We start from the raw sequence: 12,488 nt of genomic DNA, 5'->3' as shown, positions 1-12,488 counted from the left end.
GATTTCTTGGAGCTTCTTCTCTAGCAGCCCTACCCTGAAAACTACACTCTCAGAGATTTCCGGTGGCTTTGAAAACACTCCAAACGCACGAGTATTTTGGGAGATATCCTCGTCCCAAATTGATGCTACTTCTAGACTTCACTGTCGACAACATCTCCTCCTCTTGGAACTTCATAATCAATGCATAACTATCTCCGAAACTACTCTTGAACACTCTTCCTACTGTATTTAAGGAGGATTTCGGATTATGAACTCAAAAGAAGGCTTGTGGTGGTATTTATAGGCTTAAGGAAATGATCCTTCTCATCTTAACCAAGCCTCCAATGCAAGACACCTCCTACTCTAGAAGTGTTTGCACCATGTTTTGCCACCACCTACTCCCTTGACATTCGCCTACTTCCATGCCACATACCTACTTGATTTGTCTCCTCTTGCATAATACTTCCTTTGCATGAAACTTAATTTGTCCAGCTCCTACTAACTCAAGTCTACCCATCTCTCGGTACAGCCATTTGTCCAGATGAGTTCATCAATCTTGCATAACGCAAGCCTCAGCACCGCTCCGTCGTTTAGTTCTTGCATTTATTGTTAGACATATTTAAATAATAATATGTTTAATTAAAGTATGGGCTATGTATGTAGATTAATAATTTATCACATTGGGTTATTTTATTAGATTGGGCCCTATTATGTGATCTAATTAATTAAGGTCCTAGATTCCTAATTAAGTATGGACTTAATGGGTAGAAGCCCATTCCTAGTTAATTAGGGTTTAATGGGAACCCTAATTGAACTAGTATATAAAGAGACCTTAGAGCTATGGTCCCCGATATACCAGAACAATAAGCACTCAGTCTTTTCTTGATTATTTTGATTGAACGTGGTTTCCTAAAGTTTTTTTTAAGAAAAAAAAACCTTAGTTCTATTATTGTCAAAATTAAGAATGTTCAGTTCAACATTCTTGACAAAAGTCCACCAATGTGATGAAATCCATTGGAAAAAAGTTAAAGACCGATCGAAGGAGTTAGGTCTTTAGTTGCTGCAAGTTTTATCCATCAAGACTTTCGGTTAATGACTGACTGGAGTTGCTGTTGGGCGAAGGTAACGGTCAATTATCGACTAAAGTCTTGCCAGCGGTTCCTGGTTTTAATTATCAGTTTTTTTCTTTAATTCTTAATGGATGACTTTATGAGTTCGATTTTAAATTTGATTAATAATGGAAAAGTTAATGTTGTCGCTATTTTTTTTAAATTGAAAAGTTATATTAATATTAATTGATGAATATGAGTTTCAAAAAAAAAAAAAAACTGAATTGTGATTGATAATGTTGGACACTGATTGTTTTTTTTAAGGTTAAAAAAAAAACTGATTGAATTTAGTGAATTTATTTTTTAATAGTTTGATAATATTGAATTTGTCAACTATTTGGATTAATTGCTGATTGAACTTCTTGCCCGCGTTTCTAGATTTATTGATTAATAACTTGGTGAAATTCTTGAAAAGGGTTCTTAGTTTTTGATTGATAAGTTTGTGAATTAAAATCTACAATTTGATTGTTTTTGTGATATTCACATGTTTATGTTACTTTAATTGTATTTATGTGTATGCGATTATTAAGTGAATTTTGTAAAAGACTATTTGGTGTTCTTCCTCCTTTATTTTTTGTACAATAATATTATTATATTATTGTATCTATATTTTAGATTTAATTGGTCAAAAATAATATGTTACCAAAATAGCCTCTATTATCTAGATCATTTTAATTATGAAATATAAGATGTGCATATTCAAGAATTTATGCGGATAATTTAAATCAGCCCAAAGGAAGATAATTATTGGCCAAATTGTGGGTATGCATTGTGGTAATGAGTATGTGGCAATTATAAGGATTGCTCATGTGAAGTAGCGGTCCAAAGAAAGGCTTTTTTTTTTCTTTTTTACAGAGTTAATTGTCAGTACTTTGATTACTATGTTGAGAGTACCATTTACAGTTGGTGTTTTTTGCCCAAGGTTGGACATCAATGTTATGCTAGGTATCTTGTTAAAGGGTCCCACCATATATGTGAAATTATTTTGTTATGTTTTAATCGTGAGCATATGTTTTGTTGTTTATTGTTTCAGGTTGGTCTTACTCAAATATCTGGAAATCTAAGTTCAATCCTTAAGTTGAATGGATCAAACTTCAAGATTTGTAAAAAAGCCTAGAGATACTTTTTGGGTGTATGCATTTGGACCTTGCATTAAGGACCGATAAACCTACTTCTACTGAGAAACAGCCAAATACGGCTAATATAGAGAAGTGGGAACGGTCAAATTGCATGTGTCTGATGATCATTAGGCACTTCATTCCGGAGTCTTTTCGGGGCTCTATCACAAAAAGTGAAAATGCCAATAAGTTCCTTGCTCAAATTGAGAAATATTTTGCTAAAATAAGAAAGTGGAAGTAAGTAGTCTTTTGACTTCTTTAACTTCTATGAGGTATAAGGGTAATGGAAACATAAGGGAGTACATTATGGAAATGTCCAATCTCGCAGGTAAATTAAAGACACTTGATATCGAGATAAATGAATCTCTCTCTTTCAGGAAGCTTACTCTAAAATCTTAACTCTTAACTTCTCGTGGTTTGGCCGAAATCTTTAAAACATCAAGACTAGCCCAACTTACCCAACAGCTCGATCCTTCTGTCTTTTCCTCATTCTCCAGCCCGATTTCTTGGAGCTTCTTCTCTAGCAGCCCTACCCTGAAAACTACACTCTCAGAGATTTCCGGTGGCTTTGAAAACACTCCAAACGCACGAGTATTTTGGGAGATATCCTCGTCCCAAATTGATGCTACTTCTAGACTTCACTGTCCGACAACATCTCCTCCTCTTGGAACTTCATAATCAATGCATAACTATCTCCGAAACTACTCTTGAACACTCTTCCTACTGTATTTAAGGAGGATTTCGGATTATGAACTCAAAAGAAGGCTTGTGGTGGTATTTATAGGCTTAAGGAAATGATCCTTCTCATCTTAACCAAGCCTCCAATGCAAGACACCTCCTACTCTAGAAGTGTTTGCACCATGTTTTGCCACCACCTACTCCCTTGACATTCGCCTACTTCCATGCCACATACCTACTTGATTTGTCCTCCTCTTGCATAATACTTCCTTTGCATGAAACTTAATTTGTCCAGCTCCTACTAACTCAAGTCTACCCATCTCTCGGTACAGCCATTTGTCCAGATGAGTTCATCAATCTTGCATAACGCAAGCCTCAGCACCGCTCCGTCGTTTAGTTCTTGCATTTATTGTTAGACATATTTAAATAATAATATGTTTAATTAAAGTATGGGCTATGTATGTAGATTAATAATTTATCACATTGGGTTATTTTATTAGATTGGGCCCTATTATGTGATCTAATTAATTAAGGTCCTAGATTCCTAATTAAGTATGGACTTAATGGGTAGAAGCCCATTCCTAGTTAATTAGGGTTTAATGGGAACCCTAATTGAACTAGTATATAAAGAGACCTTAGAGCTATGGTCCCCGATATACCAGAACAATAAGCACTCAGTCTTTCTTGATTATTTTGATTGAACGTGGTTTCCTAAAGTTTTTTTTAAGAAAAAAAAACCTTAGTTCTATTATTGTCAAAATTAAGAATGTTCAGTTCAACATTCTTGACAAAAGTCCACCAATGTGATGAAATCCATTGGAAAAAAGTTAAAGACCGATCGAAGGAGTTAGGTCTTTAGTTGCTGCAAGTTTTATCCATCAAGACTTTCGGTTAATGACTGACTGGAGTTGCTGTTGGGCGAAGGTAACGGTCAATTATCGACTAAAGTCTTGCCAGCGGTTCCTGGTTTTAATTATCAGTTTTTTTCTTTAATTCTTAATGGATGACTTTATGAGTTCGATTTTAAATTTGATTAATAATGGAAAAGTTAATGTTGTCGCTATTTTTTTTAAATTGAAAAGTTATATTAATATTAATTGATGAATATGAGTTTCAAAAAAAAAAAAAAACTGAATTGTGATTGATAATGTTGGACACTGATTGTTTTTTTTAAGGTTAAAAAAAAAACTGATTGAATTTAGTGAATTTATTTTTTAATAGTTTGATAATATTGAATTTGTCAACTATTTGGATTAATTGCTGATTGAACTTCTTGCCCGCGTTTCTAAGATTTATTGATTAATAACTTGGTGAAATTCTTGAAAAGGGTTCTTAGTTCTTGATTGATAAGTTTGTGAATTAAAATCTACAATTTGATTGTTTTTGTGATATTCACATGTTTATGTTACTTTAATTGTATTATGTGTATGCGATTATTAAGTGAATTTTGTAAAAGACTATTTGGTGTTCTTCCTCCTTTATTTTTTGTACAATAATATTATTATATTATTGTATCTTATATTTTAGATTTAATTGGTCAAAAATAATATGTTACCAAAATAGCCTCTATTATCTAGATCATTTTAATTATGAAATATAAGATGTGCATATTCAAGAATTTATGCGGATAATTAAAATCAGCCCAAAGGAAGATAATTATTTGGCCAAATTGTGGGTATGCATGTGGTAATGAGTATGTGGCAATTATAAGGATTGCTCATGTGAAAAGTAGTCGGTCCAAAGAAAGGCTTTTTTTTTTCTTTTTTACAGAGTTAATTGTCAGTACTTTGATTACTATGTTGAGAGTACCATTTACAGTTGGTGTTTTTTGCCCAAAGGTTGGACATCAATGTTATGCTAGGTATCTTGTTAAAGGGTCCCACCATATATGTGAAATTATTTTGTTATGTTTTAATCGTGAGCATATGTTTTGTTGTTTATTGTTTCAGTTGATCTTACTCAAATATATGGAAATCTAAGTTCAATCCTTAAGTTGAATGGATCAAACTTCAAGATTTGTAAAGAAAGCCTAGAGATACTTTTTGGGTGTATGCATTTGGACCTTGCATTAAGGACCGATAAACCTACTTCTACTGAGAAACAGCCAAATACGGCTAATATAGAGAAGTGGGAACGGTCAAATTGCATGTGTCTGATGATCATTAGGCACTTCATTCCGGAGTCTTTTCGGGGCTCTATCACAAAAAGTGAAAATGCCAATAAGTTCCTTGCTCAAATTGAGAAATATTTTGCTAAAAATAAGAAAGTGGAAGTAAGTAGTCTTTTGACTTCTTTAACTTCTATGAGGTATAAGGGTAATGGAAACATAAGGGAGTACATTATGGAAATGTCCAATCTCGCAGGTAAATTAAAGACACTTGATATCGAGATAAATGAAAATTACTCGTGCATTTGGTACTTATCTCTCTTCCTGCACAATTCACTCAGTTTAAGATAAGCTATAATACTCAGAAGGATAAATGGAGTATTAGTGAGCTTATCTCACAATGTGTGCAAGAAGAAGATAGGATTAAGAGAGAAAGGACAAAAAGTGCTCATTTGGCAATAGGCTCTCGTGATAAGAGAAAAGGAGAATTGTGGATGCTACAGAAGGGACATCTCAGCAGAATAAAACAAGAAACAAGCTATTGAAAATCCTTGTTTTTTCTGCAAAAAGAAAGGTCACTTCAAGAAAGATTGTCCCAAGTACGCCAAGTGGCGTATAAAGAAGGATAAACTTCTTACTTTGGTTTGTTCTGAAGTTAATTTAGCTTCTGTACCTTCAGATACTTGGTGGGTAGATTCTGATGCCACTACTCACATAAGTATATTAATGCAAGGTTGCCTGTGGAGCCGGCTGCCAAGTGATGTTGAAAGATTCATCTATGTGGGCAATGGAAAAGCAGTTCTAGTTGAAGCTATTGGAAATTTTAGATTACTTTTAAAAATTTGTTGTTATTTGGATCTGAATGAGACTTTTGTTGTACCATCATTTAGACGGAATTTAGTTTCTATTTCCAGTTTGGACAAATTTTGTTTTTCTTGTTCTTTTGGAAATAATAAAATTAGTCTTTTTCAAGATTCTAAGCTTATTGGTACCGGTTCTTTAATTGATAATTTATATATGCTTGATTCTTTTGCTTCATTTAACAAGATCCTATTATCTAATTCATGTGGTACAAAGCCTGTCTCTTATACACATCTAGATGTGTATAAGAGACAGACCTAGAGGAATGTGGAATCGTCCCGCAATACACTATGCCGGGCAAACCCAACATAAATGGTGTAGGGGAAAGGTGAAATAGAACACTTAAGGATATGGTAAGAAGTATGATTAGTCATTCTTCTCTATTAGAATCCCTTTGGGGTGAGGCGCTAAATACTGCAACATATATCCTTAATAGGGTACCTAGTAAAGCAATAGCCAAAACCCTTTATAAGTTGTGGACAGGAAAGAAGCCTAGTATTAGGCATCTTCACATATGAGGTTGTCCAGTTGAGGCTAGGCCTTATAGGCCTAATGAAAGAAAATTGGACTCAAGAACTATTAGCAGCTATTTTGTTGGGTATTCTGAGCACTCTCGGGGTTTCAAGTTTTATGATCTCACTTCTAGATCATTGTTTGAGACAGGAAATGCTAGATTCCTTAAGGATGTTGAGGTTGGGGGGGAGGGGGAGGGGAAGATAACATAAGGAAAGTTGTCTTTGAATGTATTGGAATTAGTGATCAAGGAAGGTTTAGTTACAAGGGTAGTGACAAAAGCCGCCTTGATTCCATGCTAATACAGGAGATGGACCAAATTGAACTAAAAGGGAATTCTATTATTGAAATAACCTGTTTATGCGCGCTTAAGGTTTATGTGATTTAATTATATTAGGTACATAGACATAGCCCAAGTGGGAGATTGTAAGACATATTTAAATAATAATATGTTTAATTAAAGTATGGGCTATGTATGTGGATTATAATTTATCACATTGGGTTATTTTATTAGATTGAGCCCTATTATGTGATCTAATTAATTAAGGCCTTAGATTCCTAATTAAGTATGGAATTAATGGGTAGAAGCTCATTCCTAGTTAATTAGGGTTTAATAGGAACCCTAATTGAACTAGTATATAAAGAGACCTTAGGGCTATGGTCCCCGATATACCAAAACAATAAGCACTCAGTCTTTCTTGTATCCCATCTAGAGAGAGATCCTACTAAGGGCATTCGAAGTTTTGGTTGAGGAAGACCATAGTCATCCATCATCATCTTAAAGCTATCATAAATTTTGCAATGGAATCCAGTATGTTATTCTTGACAATTTGACATGAATGATCCTAAGGTTTATATATTCAATATAGATATAAAGAATTTATGCTAACATCTATCGTTTAGCTCCAACGGCCCATCATGAGCTCAATCACTTAGTAAACGATCTCGCTCTCAACAATCTCGCACATAGCCTATCGCTTAGCTATTGTGCCCATTATTTAGCGTTGACACCTTATCGTCTACCGCATCCTCTAATCACTTAGTGTCATCACTCGTCGCTTAACGCTTAACGCTATCGTCTAGTGCTATCGTTTAGCGTTTCACCTAGCTTCCACACTTATCGTCTAGCACTTACACTGATCGTGTAGTACTGTGTCTATTGTATAGCCCGATCGTCCAGCGCCCACCTACACGATCACCTACCTCATCATGTAGCTCCCCTCTTTGCTACACGATCGTTCAACGCCCGCTACACAATCGCCTATCTCATCATGTAGCACCGCACACTTACTATACGATCGTCTACCTCATCGTTTAGCGCCCCGCCTTGCTATACGATCACCCAGCGTCAGCCTACAAAATTGCCTATCTCATCGTGTAGCGCCGCTCACTTACTAGACGATCGTCTACCTCCTCGTATAGCTCCGCTTAGTTGCTACACGATCGCTTGCCCAGCATCTTGCGCTCAACATCTCGTTTCTCCGCTCTCGCTCACACATACCCAACGCATGAGCAACTCTTGGCAATGTCTCTTGCCAATACTTTGGCCAATCATGTGTCCAACCTTATAAACACATGGTTGCCTTCTCATCTTATGTACTAATGTCACTTAACGCATGGGTCCTTTTGACCTTACACTTAGCCAAATTTTACCATTTAAGGATTAACTCAAACTACTCAAGGAAAATCTATTCAACACTTAGAAATTTCCTTCACTTCAACATAGGATTTAACTTTCACTTAGTTAATTCCCTTAATCACCTACTTAAGTAGGAAAAATGGAAATCCAGGTTTCACATATGTGTACTAGATGATGAAGAAATCAAGAAAGAATTACTGAAGGAAGCTCACGAATCATGCTTTTCAATATATCCTAGGAGTACCAAGATGTACTGAGACTTGAAAGCACATTACTGGTAGTGTAACATGAAAAAGGATATAGTCGACTATGTAAGCAAATGTTTGGTTTGTCAACAAGTGAAAGCCTTAAGGCAACAGCCACAAGGACTTCTTTAAGCTCTAAATGTTCCAGAATGGAAATGAGAGCATATTTCTATGGACTTCATCTCAGTACTCCTGAGAACTATTAAAGGCCACAACATGATTTGGGTGATTGTGGATTAACTCACCAAGTCGGCCCATTTCCTACACCCTGCAAGTCTACTCACACTACGAAAGCACTAGCTCAAATGTACTTAAAAGAGATCATTCGGTTACATGGAGTCCCAGTATGAATTTTTTTAAATCGAGGCCCTCGTTTTGTCTCCAAGTTCTGGAAAAGTTTGCAGAAAGTAATGAGCGCACAACTAAATTTTAGCATAGCCTTCTATCCACAAACTGATGGTCAAACAGAACGAGTTAATCACTAGAAGACATGTTGAGGGCATGTACTTTGGATTTTACTGGAGTGTGGGATTCGCAAATACACCTTATAGAATTTCTTATAATAATAGTTATCAGGCAACAATTGGTATGGCTCCCTTTGAAGCCTTATAAGGAAAGAAGTGCAGATCCTCTGTACACTGGGATGAAGTCGGAGAGCGAACACTACTAGGGCCTGAATTGGTGCAGCAAACATTGGAGGCAATTAAGCTAATTCGAGAAAGAATGTGAACAACTCAAAGCAAACAAAAGAGTTATGTTGATAACCGTCAAAAAGAGTTCGAATTCAAAGTAGGAGATCACGTATTTCTAAAGGTAGCACCAACAAAAGACATTATGCGTTTCGAACGGAAAGACAAGCTTAGCCCCCGCTTTATTGGACCTTTTGAAATATTGGAGCGTGGTTGCCAAGTAGCTTATTGATTGGCATTACCACCAACTCTTTCTAAAATATATAATGTTCTTTAGTATCGATGCTTTGAAAATATGTGCCTGATCTATCACATGTAGTAAACTATGAACCCCTACAAATAAGTAAAAACTTGGAATATAAAAAGACTCCAATTTGTATCCTAGCAAGAGAGAAGAAGTCACTTCGTAATTGGGAAATAAGATTAGTAAAGGTTCTCTGGAGAAATCAACAAATAGAAGAAGTTACATGGGAACGAGAAGAATGACCAAATACCCTTATCTATTTAGGAACCAAGAAACTTTCGAGGACGAAAGTTCTCAAAAGGGGAAGAATGTAACAACCCAAGTATGTATATAAATATTATAGAAAATTTCAAGCTGAATTTTAGTTTTAAATTAATTTTTTAAGACTGGATGGAGAAAACCAATTTTAAAATTTGTACGTTAAGATTAAAAGTGGTACATAAATAATAAGTAAAAGAGGCAAAATATTAGTTTGGTAATTAAAAAAATAACTAAGTAATAAATTTTCTAAGAAATAAAGATTTTTTTAAGTAGAAAAATCTAGTGATAAAATAAATAGATAACATAATTAAGAAAGTAAGAAATATCTAGAAGGTTATAGAAAAAAAAAAGAAAAGATAAAATAATATGTTGAAGAAATATCTAGGAAGTTTGATTTAAAAGAAAAGAATAAATAATAATAATAATAATAATAAAATATAGGTGTGAAAGTCGGTTAATGAAAGAAAGAGAGATAAAAACAAAATGTATATAACCATTTATACTTTATGTCGGTTAAGAAAATAATAGATAAAAACAAATAAATAAAGAAAAAAAAAACTATTGAGTAGGACGATGAAAGGGGGGGTGGGGGGAATGACATCTATAAATAGGCCTAAATAGTTCTTTTGATAGAAAGAAAGCACACTTTGAAGTTTTGTAATTACCAAGTAAGTTGTTTTCTTTTCTTTCTATTCTCAAACACTTCTACTTAATTATTATGGTTTTTTTAAAAAAAAAAATTAAATTTCTTTCACTTATTTTTTTTTTTACAATTCAATTAATATATATATGGATATTTATGATATAACCTTGGTAATTAAGTACACAAATCCATTCTCTTTGATTGTTTTACTTGACACATTTGTCAATACTTGAATTTACAACTTTCTTTTCAACTTTAAGGCTATATTTTAGTAATGCATGAGACAGACTTACCTAAGTTGAATAATATTATGCAGTAACATATGTACACAACTTTAGTAAATTATGATACAATGTTGTTTCTAATTAAAAACAATATTTAGTGGTAAATTAACTTTTAAATTATAAGGTACCTATTTTAATTAATATTATTCTTTTACCAAACCTTCAACTTTCCCTATTATTAATATTGAGTTATTGTTGAAAAATATATTTTTCTCATAACTAATTATATCTCACTACTTAATAGGTATATTAGCTCTATTAAAATTTATGAAGAGAATTACAATACTTTTCAACTTAAATTGTTATATGCCTTACTCATATTATTAGTCCTAACACTAGTGCTTTATAAATAATTCAATTTATAGGATCAAACTATAAATAATAATTAGGAATAAAAGGATCACAATCAACATAAGTAGTTTATTTCACCCTCTCTTTAAATTTTTTTTTTTTAACAGTAGTGTACCTTTTGTTATGTTGCATTACATGTTTAAAACACATTTCTCAACCAGGGACCCCATGCATTATGTTTGTTCACGATGATGTAAAGATCAAGTTTTAATTAGGTATAGGTTATGCTTCAAGGGCTAGCAAGGTCTGTATGGTTGCACCCCTCTAGCCCAATTCTATGTCAAGTTTATGCTAGGGACTAGCAGGGTATGTATGGTTACACCCCTCTAGTCCAATCTTACGTTTATGCTAATGGTTGATGTTGGATGCTGTCTCTTATACACATCTAGATGTGTATAAGAGCTTAAGTGAGAACTACTTACTGGGTATATTATATACTCATCCTATTTTACAGACTTTGTAGGTAAGGACACAGCATAGTCTGTCTCTTATACACATCTAGATGTGTATAAGAGACAGCCTCTAGCCCAATTCTATGTCAAGTTTATGCTGGGACTAGCAGGGTATGTATGGTTACACCCCTCTAGTCTCTGTCTCTTATACACATCTAGATGTGTATAAGAGACAGATATACTCATCCTATTTTACAAACTTTGTAGGTAAGGACACAACGTAGGTGGGCATGACTGGACGTCGCTCAAGGGACAACCATCAAACTCACTATTTTGGTCATATATGCATTTTGTTCCACTACGCTAATGTTTTATGGATCCTAGTGTTTTGTAAAATAAATTTTTTGTATAGTTGCTACTTAATTAATAAAATTTTAAATATGTTCTTTTGTAATTTTCACCAAAACTCATCTTATGATAGAAAAGTCTAAGTATGCATGTCATAGCGGTAGGACCTTATTATGTAAGGGTCTAGTCGTCACAAAAGGATGCACTTTTGAAGCTAATCCCTATAATTTGCAATTTGTAGATGACTGGATGAACTTTGTGAGTGAAAAGACTAGTGCAAACTTCATGGTATGAAAATCTTTATTTCAGAATGTGTACATTTACATTTTCCTATTATTACTTTGATAAAAATATTGAATGTTTTCTACTTGAGTAGTTGAAAAGTGAAAAATATAAAGCCATGAAGAAAAAACAGCTCCCACATACATGTAGTAGGAAAGAGTATGCCCGTTTGGCTGAAGAGATGGTAAACATCATTATTACTATATTTCAAATTCGCTTTCATATTGTATGTGAGTTCATTTTTTTAAACTTATTTTGTAGAAAAAAAGTAGTTCAAATCCAAATTTAGTCATAAGGATTGCATTATGGACTAAAGCACACAAAAAGAAGGATGGACAACCGGTGAATGCACAAATTATTGAGACACTCGTATATTTTCTTACTTACCTTTTTATATTTTGCAACATATTTGTTTTTTTAGTAATAAGTTTGAAAAAATGGTAATATTACAAGGTGCTACATGTAATGACCCGACCCCCTAAGACTCAAGTTAGGCTGCTACTAAACACATGCATGCATAGAACTTAAAATGACACCCTTTTATAGTGAAATAAATGCTAAATAAATAAGTTGAACTTAAAGACCTTCATTAAATTTGGATATTAAAAACAGACGATAGGGTACCCATAAGTCATAACTGATAATAAATAGGTCTGAAAACAAATCTTAATAGTAAGTTTCAAACATCCAAACTGAAAGTAAAAAAAAAAAAAAAAACATGAAAAAAATCTAATTATCATGAGCG

Source organism: Benincasa hispida, chromosome 2 (assembly GCF_009727055.1).
Source record: "Benincasa hispida cultivar B227 chromosome 2, ASM972705v1, whole genome shotgun sequence".
Lineage (NCBI taxonomy): Eukaryota > Viridiplantae > Streptophyta > Magnoliopsida > Cucurbitales > Cucurbitaceae > Benincasa > Benincasa hispida.
Note: the sequence above shows the minus strand (reverse complement) of the source record.